Here is a 22766-nt window from a genome sequence, read left to right as displayed (position 1 = left end):
GCTTAAAAGCAGACACTCAAGGAGGGAGTTTGAAGGGGAAACAGAAGCAGCAAATGAAGGTTGCTGCAACATAAGAGGGAAGAAGCTCACTCCTGGAAAAATCCTGTCAGTAGGAGAGCCCTTTGGATTCAGTTTTTAAATTTTAAAAAATTGGTTTACAAGTCCCTCACTAAAGCATTCCCCTTGTTGGAATTCTTTGATTGTATGTAACCAGGGTCGCTTGGTTGGCTGTTCAAAGCAGATCTCTTTAGCAGTTTTTACTTTTCTGCTCCAGGAACTCCCAAGATCAACGAGGTGGTGCATCCACTCAGGTTTCTAGTCTGAACTTTAAAGGAGTGCTTCTTGTAAGTCAGAGTATGGTCCAAAGAGACTCCCAGGTATTTTGTTGTGCTGCAGTGCTCCAGTGGGATTCCTTCCCAGGTCATCCTCAGAGCTCGAGATGCTTGTCTGTTCTTAAGATGAAAAGCACACGTCTGCATTTTAGATGCATTAGGAATCATCTGGTTTTCCCTGTAATAGGCAGTAAGAGCACCTAAAGCTTCGGAGAGCTTCTGTTCAAACATTTCAAACCTCCCTGCTTGAGCGGTGATAGCACGATCGTCAGCATAGAGGAAACTCTCTGTCCCTTCTGGCAGTGGCTGATCATTTCTGTAAATGTTGAACATTGATGGAGCAAGCACGCTCCCCTGAGGCATGATTCTCTTACACCAGAAGCGACTTGCAGTACAATAACAATAAAGTTATTCTATTCTATTCTAGGGTGCCACTGATTACAATTCTCATCATATCCAGTCATTATGCTGAAAACTCATTTGGCGTAGTGGGTTAAAGCTTTGTGACTTGAAGGTTGGGCTGCCAGGTTCAAATCCAACCCAGGGAGAGCGTGGATGAGCTCCCTCTATCAGCTCCAGCTCCATGCGGGGACATGAGAGAAGCCTCCCACAAGGATGGTAACAACATCAAAACATCCAGGCAATGTCCCCTGGGCAACGTCCTTGCAGACGGCCAATTCTCTCACACCAGAAGCAACTTGCAGTTTCTCAAGTCGCTCCTGACACACACACAAAAATTGGGAAGATATCGTTCAATGTGTTTGGAGGGCACCAGGTTGGCAAAGGCTGCCATCAAGGATGTCTTTAACCAAGGATCCACCTTCTTCTCGACTTCTCCATTTTGCTCTTTTCCCCAGCAGACTGAGAGGAGGTAGCCCTGGCTCATACCAGTGAGAACAGAAGCCTTGGAACATGCACACCAAACACACGAGGAGCCGCTCCAAAGAGGAAAGCCCTTGCTTGCCTGCTGAACTCGGAAGCTTTGCCGGTCCTACTTCAAATTCAATCAACAAGCAATAAAAGACAGAGCAACCCCAAATTCTGTTCTCTCTCTTTTTACTGTCAAGACAAGGAAAACAATCTTGCTGATGTAGCTGCAATATTGCTCTTTAACGGAATACATTGGAGGCCTCCGACTGCCAGGATTCGGAGGAGTGGGGGATGCTGCTGAAGAGCCAACAGATGGGACAAAGTTATGCTTGAATTGGGTTAATTACTCAGGCTGGAAATAAGGGAAAGCTTCCCTTTTCACATTTGCGGATTTAGAGAATCCTCCATCAGCAGGCTCTGGTGCCCAACTAGCCAAAGGCCCAAAAGATATGATGATGCCAGTGTCCCCATCATATCCCTACTCAACCTCTCCTTGTCTGTTTTGGAAAGAATTAATGCAGTTTGGCACCACGTAAACTGCCACGTCTCATTGTGACGGAATCCTGGGAGTTGTCTGACAAGGTGTTTTGACTTCTCTGACACAGAATACTGGGGCCTTACTATAATACAAGTCCCAGGGTTCCATAATATTGAGTCATAGCAGTTCAAGTGGTGTCCCGCACCCTGCATACTGGAAAAAGGACTCCGGCATCCAAGTCCCAGAAGGGAGATGTTCAGAGATGTATGCAAATCTTCAACAGTCTCATCATGCAAATGGGCGGCTTGGGGCAAGGAGCAATGCTTGCAAATGTTGAGTCCTCAAGGTTCTAGCCCTCATCAGCTTTGGGGGAATCTGGCAAGGCCATAAAAATGCCTGTGTGAATTTCAGAAAAATGGAATGGCCTTGGATCATGATTTTGGATGACGTGATTTTAATAATTGGTTTTAAATTGTGTTTTAATAAGTGTTGACAAGCTGGAATGTGTCCAGAGGAGGGCAACTAAAATGATCAAGGGTCTGGAGAACAAGCCCTATGAGGAGCGGCTTAAAGAGCTGGGCATGTTTAGCCTGCAGAAGAGAAGGCTGAGAGGAGACATGATAGCCATGTACAAATATATGAGGGAAAGTCATAGGGAGGAGGAAGCAAGCTTTTTTGACTAGGACACGGAACAATGGCTTCAAACTACAGGAAAGGAAGGAGATTCCACCTGAACATTAGGAAGAACTTCCTCACTGTGAGAGCTGTTCGCCAGTGGAACTCTCTGCCTCAGAGTGTGGTGGAGGCTCCTTCCTTGGAGGCTTTTAAGCAGAGGCTGGATGGCCATCTGTCGGGGGTGCTTTGAATGAGATTTTCCTGCTAATTTGCAGGAGATTGGACTGGATGGCCTGTGAGGTCTCTTCCAACTCTACGATTCTATGATTCTATGATTTAATGTCATGGGTTTTAATGTATGTTTATTTTATTATATGTTTGTCTACAGCATTAAAGGAGCCCCGGTGGCGAAGTGCGTTAAAGCGCTGAGCTGCTGAACTTGCAGACCGAAAGGTCCCAGGTTCAAATCCCGGGAGCGGTTTGAGCGCCCGCTGTTAGTTCCTGCCAACCTAGCAGTTCGAAAACATGCCAATGTGAGTAGATGAATAGGTACCGCTCCGGCGGGAAGGTAACGATGCTCCATGCAGTCATGCCGGCCACATGACCTTGGAGGTGTCTACGGACAACGCCAGCTCTTTGGCTTAGAAATGGAGATGAGCACCAACCCCCAGAGTCAGACATGACTGGACTTAACCTCAGGGGAAACCTTTACCTTTACCTACAGCATTGAATTGCTGCCGATCCATAAGAGGCCGCTCTGAGTCCCCTTCGGGGTGAGAAGGGCAGGATATAAATACTGTAAATAAATAAATTGAAAACAAGGCAAAGCTCTACCTGGGGGCTTAACTACAAACCAAGCCTAAAACGGGTTTAACTGATCCAGCCAAGCAATCTAATCTCTGATGCCAAGTTGGATCCTACTGGAAGCTTTCTCCATCAGCTAGATGACATGCTATTGGTGTACATGCCCATGAGTGCGCACACGCACTTCCTCCGTAAAGCAGCAGTTCCCAATTGGCAAGTCAATAAAAACGGATAACGGACTCAAACATTTAGCTGGCGCTCTTATCTCTTAAGCAGGACCAATGGATTTTCTAACAGATGGATCAAACGCGTCCGATCGGGGAGCCAGACATTTCTTTCTTCCTTTTGAAAAGCCCACGGTCAATGTTATTTGGAGGGTGGGGCAGGGTGGGATCTCTGCTTGCCAGGAGCCTTGGCTTAGCATGAAGGAAGAAACAAACCGGCATCCTGTAAATAAGCCTCAATCCTTCCTGCCCCTCCGCACCCCGCCTCCCTTGCCACAATGCTACACTCTTATTGAGTGGGTCAGATGTTCTGCTGATTAAAAATTGATCCATTTCAAAATCTAATCAAGAGAATAGGATTCTTTCATATGTTATCAAGCCAGCTGCTGACAACTCAGGCCCCCACCCCAAAAAACCCCACACCGCCGCCATCACAACACCCTGTTATTAACCCATGAACCTCAATGACCCACGCCTGCCAGAGACTGGCAAGTGTAAATTATTCAGTAGTCCGAAAGCAATATCGGAAGCCTGATGAATTTACACACTGACTGGAGCCTCCATGGGTTAAAGCCAATATCACAGAGCCATCGGTCCCGGGAGAATGCAGTTCATGACACGCTGCCACTCTGTGTCATGACTAGGAATACATTACGGGTGTCAGGCCAGCTTCCAACCATGGCTCTCCGGGGCTGGATGAAAGGAGAGCCTCCAGGATGGGATCTATTGGGGGTTGATTTGGGTTTAAAGAACCCCAAGATCCAACAAGGAGAAGCAGGCATAAAATGAACATGTATCTGGACATGGCTTTCCCCAGTTAGCCATCGGCAGTGACCCGACAGTGAGCCTGTTCTTCCTTAACTGTTTGAAAAGAAAACTTCATGGTTGTAACTTACAGAGCAGCTTATACAAGAATCTTCACCCCTGTTAAGTTTCTGCCCCATAGCAAAGAGTTTATTACCCAACTAACCAGTGAGGTGTAATTTTATCAGCTCAGCTGAATTTGGCACGTATTCCTACAGTAAACCTCTTCTGCATGTTAACGTGGTTTTTAAATTGTTTTAATTTGGTGGCTGTTTTAATATGATTATGTGTTTAATTGTGTTTTTATAACGCAACTTATTGTAGTCTCAGCTGTCTCTGTGTTTTAATTATGTTATGAACCGCAGTGGGCCTCAGTATTGGGAGAAAGGCAGGTGATATAAATGCAATAAATACATTACAAAACATGCAGGTTGTCACTCTTCCCTTCCAACAAAATCATAAAATGAAAATACATTTGGAATGAGAAAGAGCGAGAGAGGAGTACAACTGACAGGCTCAAAAACAGAAAGAATCTTGAACAAAAATCATTTGTCTAATATGTTGTCAAAGGCTTTCATGGCTGGGATCACTGGGCTGCTATGAGTTTTCTGGGCTGTCTGGCCAAATTCCAAAAGCATTCTCTCCTGATGTTTCGCCCACATCTCTGGCAGGCATCCTCAGAGGTTGTGAGGTGTGTTGGAAACTAGTCAAGTGGGGCTTATATATGTATGTGTGTGTGGAATAATGTCCAGGGTGGGAAAAAGAACTCAGGTCTGTTTGAGGCAAGTGTGAATGTTGCAATTGGACACCTTGATTAGCACTGAATGGCCTTGCAGCTTCAAAACCTAGCTGCTTCCTGCCTGGGGGAATCCTTTGCTAGGATGTGTTAGCTGGCCCTGATTGTTTGCTGTCTGGAATTCCCGTTTTCTGAGTGTTGCTCTTTATTTACTGTCCTGATAGGTTCTACACAGTTAGTACTGGAGGTGTTAAGTCAAAATCTTAGCCCTTATGGTTGTAAAGATCGACTTGAAAAAGCATTTAGGTGGTACAATCTCTAATGTTGTTGTCAATAAACGCCATCAGATGCCCAGTGGCCTAAAAATCTGAGCCTTCTGAGCTTGCTTACAAGTTCCTAACCCTCATGAATGTGGAAAGAAGCACCAAGTTAGCCAAAGGCAGTCCTGGCCTCTCCGCACCATGGGACTCAGGTGTCCCCTTCCACCCACAAACTTTTTTGCAAAGTCTGATCACTACTCGACACGGCTTTCATTACTAAAGTTGACCAAACCTCAATGAGAAATCCTGATAAGCCACATGAAGGTTTCAGCAAAGCCCTTGCTCTTTGACCACCTACTTGGCCATTCTGCACAGGCAGGACAGGGTCCCCATGGCAGCTCTTTCCAACATGCCAATATGCCAATTTGACAGTTTAATATCGTTACTGGTAAATGTCAATGGGCCATTTTCCCTGTCACTCTAATTAAAATATCACCGCGGTTTGGACACAGAAGAAAGTGGCAGCCATTTTCACTCCCGAATAAAATCAGAGAGGGGGTATGATTTTGTTAGGCGACATGGTAGAGATTGGTAACCTGATCAAGGAAGGAATCTGCAGCCCAGGAAAGAAATTGGGGACATTACGCAGAAGGTGCGAAGCGCAGCTGCACATACATAGAGCAAGTTTCCCTTTCAGCTATGGCATTGATGAAATCATAAGGCTCGAAGGGCTATGAAAATATGCTTTATGCCCACTTTGTCCCAAAGTAGCTTGAGCTCTCAGAGCTCCATATCCCTGCCAAAGAGCTTTGTTCGTAAACTTCCTCCATTGATCGAATTGCCAACATTTTTCCGGAATTTCTTTATGGGTGCCTTAAAATATCTCCTCGCTTTTAAGCAGTACCTATATATTTACAGACCGAAAGGTCCCAGGTTCAAACCCCGGGAGCGGAGTGAGCGCCCGCTGTTAGCTCCAGCTCCTGCCAACCTAGCAGTTCAAAAACATGCCAATGTGAGTAGATCAATAGGTACCGCTCCGGCGGGAAGGTAACGGCCCTCCATGCAGTCATGCCGGCCACATGACCTTGGAGATGTCTATGGACAACGCCGGCTCTTCGGCTTAGAAATGGAGATGAGCACCAACCCACAGAGTCGGTCACGACTGGACTTAACGTCAGGGGAAACCTTTACCTTTTATATATTTACTCACATTTTGCTTTCAAACCGCTAGGTAGGAGGAAGCTGGGCTAAAGGCCAGGAGCTCACCCTGATCTGGACTTCAAACTGTCAACCTTTTGATTGACAAGATTTACTGCAGCTGGTGGTTTTAACCCAGCCATTGCCCATTCCCTTGGTATAATAACCCTAAACTCGCATGATCACAAAGTGCCAGAGGAGGGTTGGCTTCCTCAACCCTCCGCCAGCCTTTCGCTTTGCTCTCTGAACTACATTTGAAAAAGGCCCATTAGGAAGAAAGAAGATGTCCTTGGAGAACCTGACAGTCAGATGGGGCGGGGGGAATTAAGATCATGGAGCATTAAAAGCAGTTCCCCAAAGGGTTTGCTAATCAAACAGCCAAATCTTTCATAAGCAACCAATCCCAACTGAGCAATTAAATCTTTCCCCTTTTAAAACACTCGCTGCAACGTCTGGGGGATGCACGCGCCTCCCTCCCCCTCCTCCCCACAGCCCCTCCAGACCACAAAAAAAGAGGGAAAGCCTGCAAAATTCATTTGCTAAATTAACCAGGGGAAAAGAAAAAGACCAGGAGTTTTTTAAAAAAATCTTTGTTCTTCGCCTTTTTTTTAATTACAGAATTCACAATGCCTGAATAATGTTTAATAAGAACTATGAAAAATTCCTAACAGCATTACAACATCGCACAAAAGAATTAACCTGCTTACCGTGAAAAACTGCATATTTAATTAAGAACAGAGAGTTCAAAACTATCCAGAGACTTCCAAAGTACTCTTGCCTGAGGGGGCGAATTACATGCTTGCGGGCTGCTAACAGCACTCCGGCGCGCCACGCGTCCCCGAGAGTCCCCATTAAGTGACAATGGACAGATGACATCAAATTCATTTCAACAGGCAACAGGAACTGAGGCGTACACAGGGGTAGCCAAAGAGAAGAGCAAGGCGCGCCTGCTGGTAGGCATCAGACCCCTTGTTGATAGAGGCAATAATTAAAGAATAATGGTAATTAGGTGCTTTTATTGGAAAGAAAAGTACAGGAGGAGGAGGAGGCGCTGTGCAGTGAGTCTGGGCTCCTACAAGGGAAAACGCTGGTGTAGAAGAGGAGGAGGAAGAGGAGGAGGAGGAGAAGGAAGAGGAGGAGGAAGAACCTCACAACCTCTGAGGATGCCTGCCATAGATGTGGGCGAAACGTCAGGAGAGAATACTTCTAGAACATGGCCATACAGCCATACAACAACCCAGGGGAGAAAAGTCTTCCCCCCTCTGGTCTCCCTCCCCTTTTGCAAAAGCGGCCGCTGAGTTGACACAGTGCAGGTTTTGCTAATCAGATATTTACCGCAGCAATACTCTGAAGGCTGGATTACAATAGAGAGGAATCAAATTAGGTGAGGGATGGAGAGACAAGCGAGAGAGATGCCAAAGGAGAAACCATTTGAATTCTATCTAGGCCCCAAATTCTACTTTGCACTCTGGCTGCTAAAAGAAGGGTGGAAGCACAGCAGAATGCATGCCCTCGCCCCCTAATTGTAGGGTATTTATTTATTTTATTTATTTATTTCTCCACATTTTATTACTCACTTGGCACTGATCCATCCAGCCCCTTCATGAGAAGAACAAGAACCAGTCTTGATGCATATGGATTGTGACCGAGCCATAGAGCCCTTGGGCCTATGACAGCTACAGAGCCAGCATGGGGTCAGCCTATAAACGTCTATTCGCCCCCAACGAGGAAGAAAGCCCAAACTAGAGCTCTATGGTCAGAATTGGAAAATTACACCGCAGACCTCATGATGCAGAACCCAAGTGTTTCTGTAATCATGGGAGGGGACCTCAGCGCAAGAATGGGACCTGATGATGCCACACTCTTCAAATGCCACAAAGGCCTTCCTCCCACCACTGAATATGAGGTCCCACTTCTAACCCGGCATTCCAAAAATCAAAAAAACAAACTTTGCAGGGCTCTGTTTGGCTAAATCAACATCAAGATTGAATCTCCTCATCCTAAATGGTGCTCTGGAAGGCGATCACCCAGCTGTATTCACATATCTTTCTGACTCTAAAACGAGTGCCATTGACTACATTGACTACATAACCATCTCAAGGGACCTCCTTCCGTGTGTCTAAACTTTGGAAGTTAAGCCTAAGTTTAACAGTGATCATTTTCCTATACTGCTGCACCTAAACTCTTTTACTCAAAACACCCACATAATGGAATGCTTCCAACCCTCCAGGCTTAACTTAGTTGCAGAAAGTTGGGTTTAACGTTGTTGTTATTCAAGTTATTTCTGAATAACTGTTTATTTTAATTTCTGATTGTATGTTGTATGTCTATGTGTTAAATGTTTTGATATGGCCGAAGGGCTAATCAATAAAATGTGTTGTTGTTGTATTTTATTTATTTTCAGCATTTATATCCCGCCCTTCTCACCCGGGGGGACTCAGGGCAGCTTACCAACAGTTGGCAACATTTAATGCCAAGAACATAATAATAAAACAAAAACAGTACATATAATCAATTAAAACTATAAAAATACAGGAGCTCTGATGAAACCCTTCAGATGAGCCAGAAGGCCATGCTGCAAGTGCCTTGGGGCAAAGGCCTACCCACTTGCAAAAGGCCCTCTATCCAACAGTCCTTCCACAGTATATCAATGGCACTGGCTAGCCATGACCAAATTTATTTATTTATTTACTGCATTTATATCCTGCCCTTTTCACCCCAAATGGGGGGCTCAGAGCGGCCTTACAGAAAGGCAGCAATTTGATGCCATAAACATACATACATACACACAGTAAAAATAACATGTACCGACACAACTTGCACTTTCAGCCCAGTTTCTTTGGATCCAACCCAAGATTTTATCATTATATTTTTTGTATGTGGTTTTTTTTTATGACTTGTTTTTATTGTTGATTGATTTGTTTTATTGCTCTGTTTTTATATTGTTGATGTCCGGGCTTGGCCCCATGTAAGCCGCCCTGAGTCCCTTCGGGGAGATGGGGGCGGGGTATAAAAATAAAATAATAATAATAATAATAATAATTATTATTATTATTATTATTATTATTATTATTATTATTATTATATTAAAACCAAAAATCAAAACAATATTAAAACAATTATTAAAATCACGTCATCCAGAATCAAAATCCAAGATCGTTCCATTAGTCATTTCACTATTCCATGTACTCATATTGCACTAACTTGCTAGCCAAAAGCTTGGTCTCATAACCAGGTTTTTACTTGGTAAGCTGGGCCAGAACCGTTTAGGGCTTTATAGGCTTAAGACAGCACTCGGAATTGTTCTTGGTAGCAAACTGTCAGCCAGTGGAGCTGACGTAACACAGGGGTTCTGTGCTCCCTGTACACAACTCCAGTGAAGAATCTGGCTGCCACTCATTGGACCATTTGTAGCTTCCGAACAGTCTTCAAAGGCAACCCCACACAGAGCGCGTTACAGTAGTCTATTCAGGATGTAACAAGAATGTGGACCACTGTGGCCAAGTCTGCCTTCTCAAGGTACGGGTGCAAATGGCGCACAAGTTGTGGCCACCGCTGAGACCTGTAACCCTATACTGTTTGGCCTTTCAACTGACCAGGAGTACCTCTGTCTTGTCTGGATTCAATTTCAATTGACCAAGACACATCCTTCCTTCCACAAAGCAATAAGGCCCAAGGGTTGGCAAATCACATCAGAGAAGAGCAAGAGCCCACAATGGGAGATGGCAGCAACCTCCTTCAGGAGCAATCTGCTCACAAAACTGACAAGAGAAGAGCAGAGGGCTTTCAGTAACACAGTGCAATAAAACCCAGCACATACAGAGCAAGGCACACACCACTAACCACTATGAAGCCTCACTGCTATCACTAGCCTTGTTAGAGTATATGGTGCTAGAGCAACTGGTCTTAAATACGATAAGACATGTTTGGCAGTGGAATACGTTGTTTGGGAGTCTGATGGAGTCTCCTTCTCTGACAGTTTTTCAGCAGAGGCTGGAAGGCCATCTGTGGGAAGGGCTTTGAATGTGTGTCCCAATCCAATTTATTTATCATCTATTTATTTATTTACAGTATTTATACCCCACCCTTCTCACCCTGAAGGGGACTCAGAGCGGCATAAAGAACACACATACGACAAACATTCAAACAGAGGTAAAGGCAGTTTTTCCCATCTTATTTCCAGCATCTTGGAAGCTGTGCTCTACTCTGGCCATTGGGGGGGGGGGGGGTGCTGTCGCTCCATCTTCCATGCCTTAAGGGTGCCTTTATTACTTCCTTGCTAAAAGCGGTACCGATTTATCTACTCACATTTCTGCTTTCAACCTGCTAGGTAGGCAGGTGAGCTGGGGCTAACAGTGAGTGCTCACCCAACCCAGGCTCAAACTGTTGACCTTTCGATCGGCATGATTTTTCTGCAGCACAACGGTTTAGCCTGATGTGCTAAGCCCGGCCCCAACAAGTCTAAGCCGAAATATTATTTGTTTCACAGTCTTTTTCCTAACACTGCAGCTGAAACAGCTCTCATGTTTTTAACCATACCTTGGAAGCCATTAGGGCTAGACCTTGGAAGCACTTTGGTCTACCTTTTCAGTGGAAGGTGGGATTCCCAGGAAGCAAAAAGCTCTGGGTGTTGAGGCCTAGAATGCAATGATGGAAGCCTACCTTTCCCTGGACTGTGTAAAGCTCCCACTTGAGAGTTTGGAGCCACGGTGAGAACGAGAACGTATCACTGAAGTGCAACCATGATTCACTTGGTGGTGTGAATGACGCACGGCCCAGCTCCCACAAGGGCAATATTTACATGGGCCCCAGCTTGGTTATTTACTTTAAAAAATAATACATGTCACCGAATTGCCAGCAAGCACATGCCACGTCAAGCAATTAATATTAAAGCAGCCCTTGCATTGGCTGTGAGTCACTTAAAACTGCAGCTAGATCAATACTCCGGGGTCCTCTTGGAGCTTTAGGGAAATCATTAAATGTTACACTGCACTAGTTAAAAAAACACAGAGAGACAGACAACAAAACCCCGTAATTACATGGCAAGGCTGTATTAAACAGCACAGCTTTGTCAAGTAAGAAACAATGAAATGATTATCAAATGGCGCTGTGGTGTGCGTAATCATTGTTCTAAATGTTTAAAGAGCAAAAATATTACACATACCCTTCTTGTAGCATAACATGCTAGATGACAGAAAAGCCTTTGTAGTGGCAGCCAAAGAAAAAATGGAGATACAGATAAGGTTAAAAGAACCTTTGGGTTACAATCAACTTGTTACAATGGAATTTCTTCCCTCATCCCATTCCCTACTAGGCTAGTCCTTCAAAACAGCTAGAATGGCTGAAAACTCACTGTCTTTTTAGTTTTTTTTCTGTTTTTTTAAAAAAAGAAATTCTACCACATAATCAATGCCCAAAATCACTTCCTAAAACTCTGTGAGAATGCACAGGTTCTGTTTTGGGTCAACAGCACAAAGCGACTTTGCTCCCCAGAGATACTGTAAATCATTGCCTCCTCCTCAGAAAAATGTATATCACAAATGATTACCATCTTACCCACTTCATAGGAAATCTACAAAACAAGAGCTTTTTTGTTGAGTTCCAACGTCAGAGAAGCAGATGGCAAAACCATAAGAATGGCTGCCTCAGGGGAGCGTGCTTGCCCCATCCATGTTTAACATTTACACAAATGACCAGCTACTAACAGAAGAGACAGAGTGCTTCATCTAGGGTAACAATCATGCCATCAACGCTCAGGAAGGGAGCTTTGAAATGGTTGAACAGAAGCTCTCTGAAGCTTTAGGTGCTCTTACTGCCTATAACAAGAAAAACCAGCTGATCCCTAATCCATCTAAAATGCAAATATGTGCTTTTCATGTTAAGAACCAATAAGCTCTGAGGATTACCTGGGAAGGAACCCCACTGGAGCATTGCAGCACACCCAAATATCCTGGACCATGCTCTGACTTACAGGAAGCACTGCTTGACTATCAAGCAAAATGTGGGTGCTAGAAATAATATCACACCTAGATCACAACCAGACACAGTGAAGACATCTGCCCTTGAGTGGACATGGCTCTTAATGAGACATTTATTTATTTAGTGTCAAAAGCATTGCATAATAAATAAGTAAGTTTAAATTAATGAGACATGCTGCATTATCACAAGATGTCTACAGCCTACACCACTGGAGAAATTATACTCTTTAGTCAGTATTGCACCATCTGCTATCTGCCGGAAAGTAGCAGCCAGCAATGGAAGGACCAAGGCAGTGACATCTCTGGCCCATCCTCTGATATCAGCCAGCATGCCAACGACGTAAATCAAGAAACAGCTTCCTAAGATCTACAGAGATACTCGCAGGAACACCTCAGCAAGTGGCAGGTTAAAACCTGGAACCTCAATCAGGGGCACACAGAAGACTAGGCAACTTGGAAGGCACCACGAGATGCAGAGCCAATCTTCCAAACTCCTCATCATAGCCATAGAGCACTGAAATACTCGGGATAAAATTCTACACGCAGCAAATTAAACACTCACAATGTACAGTTGTAGAAACTGCACTGTTCTCCTAATGGTTCAAGTCAGCAGAACAGAACATGGGAGGGCAGTTTTGTGTGGAAAGAAAGGAAGTCAGAGAGACAAATTTGATCAAGGAACAGCAACAGACCTCCACGGAGCAAGACAAACATGCTCCATCATTTCGCTTATTTTTTGCCAAGCAGAACTCACTTGAAGAGAATAGGCATCGCTAAACAACTCATCCAAAATTTGCATCCAACAAAGGGAATGTTTCTGAATGTAGAAAACAGGTTTCAAACAAAACAAAACTCACAAAAGGTCCTTCTTCCCAGATAAGGACTGGATGATGGAATAGTGTTCGACTTTCCCCTAAGGAGCACATATGGAGGAAAAATCCAGGGCCTCATGAAACCTTCCTTCGCAGGGCTCTCCCTATGATAGTCCTACTACTACAAGAAGCCATAAGGCAGTAAACCAGTCCCTGTCAAATAGGCATCATAACTAGCCTTGCAGTGAACACTCTTGGATGCCTCAGCTTTCCAGTGCCACTTTGAATAATTGGCTAGTTCACTTTTGCTTATGGTTGCTGGACATAGCAATGGCATTTTTCTCATCAACTCATTTTCTTGCTTCTTTTAAAATGTGGTGGTGTTCTTGTGTATTCTTAGATTTGCACATGTTTTAGGGTTCTAACCTCAATTTTGTGCCCTTTTTAATGCACCATTGGGGCTCCCAAGCTGAAACGTCTTTTTTGCCAGACAGAGCCCAGGGATATATCCTTCATTTCTCTTTCTAAGCTTATTTGGATATGAAGACAGAAGTGGGAGGACACAGAGCAATGTTGCTAACATAGGGAAGGAGACTGAAGCTCAGTGTGTAAATGCCACAAAGACTTCTGGGTTTAGGAAGTTCATCTCAAAAGGTGTTTGTGTTTGGGACCAGCCATCAAGCCAAGGCAGATTGACCAAAGCAATTAATATTCATCACCATTCAAGACAAAGGATAACATGGCAAGATCTGAAATCTATTTCCTCCAAGTTGTGTTTCAGCACCTAACTTTCCTGCCTCTCACATCTAAATTCCCCATTCCATAACTGGGGTTTAGAACGGCAGGGAGCGATGGGAGTCACACTCCAACACAGTTGGAGGATGGCAGGCTAGGGAAGGACAGAGCTGTCTAGTCTCAGACAGCAAATGTACATTTCCCCCCACCTTCCTTTCGTCTGCCCGGCTGCAGAGAGAATCCACTAACCTCAATCTCCAGGCCAACTCAGCTCCCATCTCTAATGGGCTGCGGTGTGCACACAATTAATTAATGGGTTTATTAATTAGGAAAGAAGTCCCTCTTCGGCTTTCAATTGGGGTCATCAGTTTCTAAAGTAGGAACAGCCTGTGCTAAAGATAAACCCCTCATCATCTTCTGTAGGGATCTCATCTGGCAGAATCTCAATTATGCAAACCACAAAAAGGAGGAAGGAGAGGGAGAGGGAAAAAGACTTTAGGTATAAACCACCCATGCCCCAATTTCTCTCCCACCAGTAGAAGGAAGAAAGAAAACAAGGCCTACCCACAATCCCTTTCTACACCTCTCCTCATATTCTATCCAGATCGCAGAGCAGCCCATTGAGACCCAGGAAAGTGGGAAGATAGAGCACTGGGACCTCAGAGATCCTGCTCCAGCTCCCCAAACAACCATGAAACTTGATGTGTGGCTTTGAACCAACCACTCTCTCTAACCTTGAATTAAGTGGGCAAACTGAACATGCAAGAAGAGATATCCTAGAGCATTCAGGACGTTGAAACAGTCCTTTGGACTGCAACTACCCAAACTTCACATCCATAAAATATACCTGTTGCTGAGGAATTCTTGGGAGTTGTTGGCCACAAAAGGAAAGGTTTCAAGCTCTGAAGCAAACCAAGGTTGGAAGAACCCACCCCATGTCCTTCTTTCCACAGTGACCACGCAAACACCTCAGGGAAGGCAGTGGTTCTCTTTAAGTGTTGTCCAACAATAAGTTGCACTCCCTCTATAGTCCCCAAATCCCCAGAGTTACCAAATGGCCACTGTTCGACCAGTCTCCTCCAGTAATTGACTGAATCCTCTTTCAAAACCTGTTAAGCAAGTAGACATGCCCACATACCATGGTAGTGGAATTTATCCATCAACACATGCAAAATTTTATGCCATCCTCAACTTCCCCTCTCACAGTTTTAATACATGAATCCATGTCTGAATCCTGTGGAGCAGAAACATCTCAGAGTCCACTATCTCTGCATCACACCGTTTTTTATGCGCCACTTTCATGCCCCACCTCCCGGATTTGTTTTCAATCAGAAATAATGGTTATTTCAATAAGTCCGAATCCTCTTAGCGAACTGGAATCAAAACCATGAGCCCTCAGATACAACTCCAGTTCTTCACATGTCCCTTGGTAGCTTCTAGGAGAAAGCTCTGAGAGTCATCCAGATTAATACCTCCAACTGCAGTTCTTCTACCCCAACAATGCCCAGATGTGCTGCAATATAATGCCCAGGCAGATAGGAAGGCACCAGGTTGGGGAAGGCCGCTTTTCCTTAGTCTCCATTTTGCGTATATATTATCCCCAAGTTTCCCAAAGTTAATAGAACTGATTGCTTATTTACTGCTGTCATCAAGGATAAAGAAGAATTTTGACACTTTGTTAAATGATAGCACATTTAGATAAGTCAAGCTGTCATGGCATTTAATGGATGTCTCAACTAGCTGATATATATGTAAAATTTATGCACTCCAGAATATCACACCGAGATAATATTTTAATCAACAGCCCACATTTTTTAAAGCCTAAAATGCCAGAACAATGAAAACACTCCATCAGGCACTGACACTCTCCAGAAGGCTGGCATCTTCCTGGTGACTGAGCCTGGCAGAATGAGGGCTTAGGGCAAGGCCAGTGCTTTCAGGGGCATTGCAAAGGCAGTGCCTAGTGTTTCCCTACATGGCTCTACACAACTCTGCCTCTCTCCCAACTGAATGGTCTATCTTACATTGTTATTGTAGTGTGCCACTGCCTTCATGTTGTTTGTTACTTATGACAACTGTAAGGAAGGCCTATCATGGAGCTTCCTGGGCAAGGTTTGTTCAGAGGGAGGTTTCCTTTGCCTTCCCCTGAGGCTGACAAAGTGTGACTTTTGCACTGAGAGAGTGGGCTTCCAAGGCTGATCTGAGAGTCAAACCTTGGTCTCCAGAGTCACAGTACAGCACTCAAACCAATACATTATGCTGGCTCTCCCATGCATATATCAATATCTCTCAAAATGTCTATTTCATATGGGACATAGAGTTTCGTCTATGCTGACAAGCATGACATTACTACTCAAGCAGGGAGCTTTGAAATGGTTGAACAGAAGCTCTCCGAAGCTTTAGGTGCTCTTACTGTCTATTACAGGGAAAACCAGCTGATCTCTAATACATCTAAAATGCAGACGTGTGCTTTTCATCTTAAGAACAGATAAGCATCTCGAGCTCTGAGGATTACCTGAGAAGGAATCCCACTGGAGCATTGCAGAACAACAAAAAACCTGGGAATCACTCCGGACCGTGCCCTGACTCACTGCTTGAATATCAAGCAAAAAGTGGATGCCAAAAATAATATTGTACAAAAGCTGACTGCCAAACCCTGGGGATCACAACCAGATACAGTGAAGACATCTGCCCTTGAGCTTTGCTACTCTGCTGCTGAATACGCATGCCCAGTGTGGAATACATCTCACCACGTTAAAACAGTGGATGTGGCTCTTAATGAGATATGCCGCATTATCACAGGATGTCTGCACCCTACACTACTGGCGAACTTATACTGTTTAACCAGTATTGCAGTACTGGACAACCACCGGGAAAAAGCAGCCTGTTATGAAAGGACCAAAGCATTGACATCTCCAGCCCATTCTCTGTCTTGATATCAGCCAGCAAGCCAATGTCTTAAATCAAGAAATAGCTTTCTAAGATCTACAGAGATACTCGCAGGAATACCTCAGCAAGTGAGAGTCCAAAAGTGCCAGGCTAAAACCCAGAACCTCAATCAGTGGCTGATACAAAATGAGAGACTCCCTCCTGAGCACAAGAAGGCTGGGTAACTTGGAAGGTGCTGAACAGGCTGCGTCTGGCACCACGAGATGCAGAGCCAATCTTAAGAAATGGGCTACAAAGTAGAGTCCACGACATGCGAGTGCGGAGAAGAGCAAACCACACAGACCACTTACTACAATGGAACCTGAGCCCTGCCACATGCACAATGGAGAACCTTCTTACAATGACACCAGAGGCATGTTAAAGGACATTTAGTATAATGCCAAGTTTAACTTTGTGTTTTTAAATACATTATAACTGTACCTTCCGTTCGCTTCTGACATGATAAATAAATTTATTCAGTTGGTATCCTAAGAGAGTCAGTTTGATTAGTGAACACAACTCGGTCACTTCCATTTCGACACAAAAAATATGACCCAAGTGCTAATTCAGAAGAACCCCCTTTGCCTTTTCAAACCAGAAATCCCTCTAATTTAACATTCTGTTCCTTGACAGTACACAACCAAGAAAAAAGGGAAAACCCCTTTTAAAGAAAAACTGAATTTGATCTGAGCCAACATGAAATGCAGTGGATGAAAAACTGACCTCCTGTCTAGAGGAATAGTCTAGCTGTAAAGAGCAGGGCACAACTTCTGTGTTCCTGTTTACAGACTTCTCAAGCAGATCATAAAGAGCAAGTCCTTTCCAAGTTGCTAGTCCTTAGTATCTGGTATTCAAGAGATACACTGACTATAAGAGACTTGTGAAATTACCACAACTAATAGCTCACCAACTCACCAGCCCCCTTGCAGTCCTAATGTAGCCTGAGCAGTCTTTGCAGCTGGTCAAGAGTGCATTAAGAACTGTCAAGAGTAACTGGCCTTTGCAACCAGACGTCAAACCCTTTGTTCTGTACACTGAAGAGACAGAGACTCCTTGAAAAAAAGAAACACTGCCCCTCCCCTTCATTAGCCAAACTAAAATAAACGACCCAAAGCAATAAAAATGCTGAACATAGACTGCCTATGGTCAAACAGAGTAGAATTCACAAACTGAAATGGAAGGGGGAAGGATTACTAAAGGCATAAATCTCGACTATCAGAAAACAGTGAAAGAAATACTACATTAGCAATATTCCACTATTAAGACTGTTCCCCAAACCTAATGAAATATGCCCAGCACCATCTCCGAGAGAATTTTTATCTCTGTTCATTTCCGAGAGCGCTTGCTGAACAAACGTGGTGATCAAAGCACTCCGGGGCTATCGCATTATCAGCATGTATTACTTGTGCCACCATTTGTCAAGGTTGTCCAAATACCAGCGTCCCCAAATCCTGTATACAAATAGAAAGCCTTTTCGGGGAATAATCTATTGTTCTGTTTCAGGTTTCCCTAGCAGTAGCCCGCCATGGGGCAAAAGGCACAGTGAGAGCAGCCCAAAAGGTTCATGAGGCTGGCACTGGGTGCAAAGTTTGTTTGTCTTTTATTGTAGGAAGCAAGTTGGGGTTGCCTTTGCAGAAACATAGGGCTGATTGAACAAATCTATGTACAGTAGAGTCTCACTTATCCAACATCCGCTTATCCAACATTCTGGATTATCCAACGCATTTTTGCAGTCAATGTTTTCAATACATCGTGATATTTTGGTGCTAAATTCATAAATACAGTAATTACTACATAGCATTTCTGTGTAATGAACTACTTTTTCTGTCAAATTTGTTGTTAAAAATGATTTATTGGTGCTTAATTTGTAAAATCATAATCTAATTTGATGTGTAATAGGCTTTTCCTTAATCTCTCCTTATTATCCAATGTATTCGCTTATCCAACGTTCTGCCAGCCCGTTTATGTTGGATAAGTGAGACTCTACTGTATATCAACTCAAGAGAGAACCACACTGAATTCAACAGAACATCTTAGCAAAGGAAAATGTACTCAGAACCAAGTGCCATTGGATTTGGTGAAACTTGCGTGCCTTCAATTATTTTCTAACTTGTGGCAACTCCAAGGCAAACATGTCACAAGGTGTTCTTGGCAAGATCTGTTCAGAGGGGGTTTATTTACGTTACTGAAAGCCCTTTCAGATCACCTTTCAAGACCAAGCCCTCTCAAGACGGCTTTCAAATTAAGTTATGCAAATCTGTATACATCTCTTCAGAATGCCGTAGGAATTAAGCATTTCATGGTATAAAAATGATTAACCTGGGTATTTAAGTTTAATTTGGGGAATTCCCACCATCAAGAACATATGCTAGTTCCACACAATGCTGCCCGTCCCTCTGTTGACATCAACTTTGTCTCTGATCAAAGAAACAAAGGGTTTAGGGCTGGACTGTCAAGTGCAGGCTGCCATTAAATCTGTAGAGGAGGAGGCACACAATGGAACCACTTGGGCAAGACTTTGGGACACCACACCAAACAGGGGAATCGGCTTGCACACATGGTTGTCTACGGGGCAAGGAGGATGGAGGAACAGCCTTACCTGTTCAAAGTCTAAAATGACCTAACTCCATCCCTGAGGGCATGAGAAACCACTTTCAAAAGGTTGCATACATCATACATGCATACATCAAGAGAACCACTGACCGCATAGGGAAGCTGATGAAGAAACACAACCTACAAACTATCTAGAGACACACTGAGAAAATCCAACAAATGCTCAATTCAGGAAAGGACAAGAGGGATCCACTCACCTCTGCAGGAGTCTACTGTATAGCATGCAGCTGTGGACAAGTCTACCACCCAACGCAGCATTGTCCAGACACGAATCAAGGAACACAAAAGGCATGGCAGACTAAGTCAACCAGAGAAGTCAGTCATAGCAGAGCACTTGATGACCCAACCTGGACACAGCATATTATTGGAGAACACAGGAATGCTGGACCACTTCAACAACCACTATGTCAGATTACACAGAGAAGCTATTGAAATCCACAAGCACGTGGACAATTTCAACAGAAAGGAGGAAACCATGAAAATGAAAAAAAAATCTGGCTAGCAGTATTAAAAAAAAAACCTCCAAAATGCCGCCACCTGTTTCACTGTAAAATTGTGACGAAAGAGGTGGCAACATAACTGCAATAATAGTCCACAGCTCTAGGGATAGGTGAGATCTGAAAACAACTTTGATAAGTTGGCTTTTTGGATCACAGCTCCCAGAATTCCTAGGCTCTGCACCCAACTGTTAGGTGCGGAAGAGCTCAGAAAGTTTTATTTGTGAGTGGGTCATTCTGGAGGTCACTGTCCACAAAAGAAACTTTTCCAAACTCTGGACTGAGCATGGGATGAGATGCAGACTCCAGAAGCAAACATCGCCTAGTTCAGGAAACAGCCAGCCAAGCACATGGACTCAAAACAAAGAAGAGAGCTCAGACAAAACCTCAGGAATGGACAATACCCAAACACAAATCAGAAAGAAGCCCCCATATTTAAACACACAGTTAAGTGTGGACACAATTGCACATTTGTCATCTATACAGCAATGAACTTGAGGTGCCACTGAAACCAACACACACCTGGTATGCTAGGAAATATCTCAGACCATTGCTAATTCCATCCGTAACAAGCTGACGGGATCCTCCTCTTTGAAGACATGCACAATGCATTGAGGTATGCACCAGATCATATCACAGGCGGCGGGGGAGGGGGGGGTCTAATCCCTTCTATCGCCCCCCAGCCCCAATGCTAGCAATGGAAAGCAATATGAGGCAGCCCCCACCCCCAGCACCTGCAATCCATTTAGGCCTTGGCATTGCAGCTATAACAAATAATCTCCTTAAAAGATGAATCGCATTAAATTCTCAAACCACTGATACATTATTGAAAGAAACATCATGAAATTGCACCTAAATTTGCTTTCTCCCCCACACCACCCCCATCCCCCATGAAGTGCATTGCATTTTAAGCCGGTTTTAATGCCCATATAAAATCAAGTGCTCTTCTCTTTTGTAGTAGCAGCGGTAAGCAGCAGCTTCAGCTTAGACACTCCAATCCACTTATGTACAGCCTGCACAGACAGCTAAAACTTTTATGAGTGATTAAAGCCTACAGATCTGCTGGAGAGGAGAGCTAATGAGGGGCTGCCGTTTGCATGGCGCAAGCAATGCTCACATGAGCACCGGACACTCTCCCTCATGAGAAGACACAGGGTTCTTGAAGGGGTGAGGCTCGCAAAAAGGACTGCTCAAGAGAGTTTGCTGCCAGGGGTAAAGAAGTGAGGAAGGCTAACTTGTATTGAGTCACGTTAACCTTGCCATCTGTCTTGTTGAGTAGCTTGCAACAATTGTATTCGATGAATGTATTTAAATATGTATACTTGTCTCAGATTGTAAAATTGTTTCATAGGTTGTGTTTTATATACATACATTGTATTATATTGTCTTTTATACAATGTTGTCAGCCACTCTGGGTCCCATTTCAGGGAGAAAAGCAGGATACAAATAAAGATTTATTTTATTATTATTATGACACAGCAAACAAGATAGATATGCTGGATTTCGTATCACAAAATCCCAAGTCGAACACTTCCCAAGTGTCTAGGACTGTGTGATGTTTTTGTTGTTGTTATTATTATTATTATTATTTTATTATGACACAGCAAACAAGATAGATATGCTGGATTTCATTATCACAAAATCCCAAGTCGAACACTTCCCAAGTGTCTAGGACTGTGTGATGTATTTTCGGATTATGCGTGCACATCCCAGTAGGGTGGCCTTTTGCAGTTGGCAGATTGTAATTTTGTCAATGTCTATTGTTGTTGTTGTTATTATTATTATTATGGTGCCCTCTTTTCTTCTGTCTGCAAAAGTCAGCTGGACTGGCTATGACATCCACCTCCAATCCTGGCCATCCTAGCTGTACTGAAGCTAGCTTCAGGGATGCTTTCCCAGCATCTGCTGTTCTGCCTCACGATAGAGCTGGATCTCTTTACAGGTGACCCAATTTACAGCAATGCATTGAAGGGGATAAAGAGAAACTTGGCTAAATATGCCCTGGGAGAACAATCTACTGTACAAGACAACAAGAGGAGAAATTGCCTTGGTTTATATAGGCACACATTTTGCAGGAAGAATAACCACAAGGCTTGCAAACCGGGCAGGAGCCCCAATTGGCTGCTGTACCTCAACTTGAGATACCCAACACCCCAATAAAAGTCAGCGGAACAGCTAAACACACAGTCATTTAACAGTTGGCACACAGTCATTTAACAGAGGCTACATGCTCGCCACAATTTTTAAAATGACATGGAAGTATCGACAGACAGCTATGAGTTGGTCTCCATTCCCAAGGTGGGGGAATTCAAAAGCAAGTCTCTCTAAAGTTTGTTAATGACCCGGCATTATTGGAGAGTGCTTTCCAGCCTAGTTCGACAGGGAATGGAAGGACAATGGTTGATCACTCAGTCATTCCCAGACCAATTGAGGGTGCCCAACTCCAAACACAACATGCAAACACAGCAAGAGGTCTCAAGATCTTCCCAAAGCACTTTTGAGACGTCAACCTTTTGTGGGAATGTCCATTCTTTGTTTCTGAACAAACGCTTGGGAAACAAAACAGTGCCACAGCTTTGGACAATGCAGCCTGACCAAACCACTCAAAGCTTACAATCAGTTAACAAAAAAAAAAAAAAAACAAGGACTGTGCGAGTTGTAGTCCAAGGCATATGGAAGGTAAAAGTTTCCCACCCTTACTCTATGTGATGGATGCACTATAGGAAGAACCTGCATTGTACAAGTCAGTCCTCTGCTGCAAATATCCAAAGCATCTTCCTGATGTGTTGGACCACAGCCCACGTCACCCCATTTTGGGGAGGATGGGAGTTGTGTTCCAAATTCATGGAGCAGCCTAGGGAAATGCAAAGGCAAATGATACAA

At 43.9% G+C, this 22766-nt stretch overlaps 1 protein-coding gene across 3 annotated transcripts in view; it reads right to left on the bottom strand.

Annotated features, from left to right (window-relative positions):
• cux2 (cut like homeobox 2) overlaps positions 1-22766 on the bottom strand; it is a 150490-nt gene that overhangs the window by 123533 nt on the left and 4191 nt on the right. The window lies entirely within an intron of this gene.

The sequence above is a fragment of the Anolis carolinensis genome, chromosome X, assembly GCF_035594765.1.
Source record: "Anolis carolinensis isolate JA03-04 chromosome X, rAnoCar3.1.pri, whole genome shotgun sequence".
Classification (NCBI taxonomy): domain Eukaryota; kingdom Metazoa; phylum Chordata; class Lepidosauria; order Squamata; family Dactyloidae; genus Anolis; species Anolis carolinensis.
This window is presented reverse-complemented; position numbering and strand designations above follow the sequence as displayed.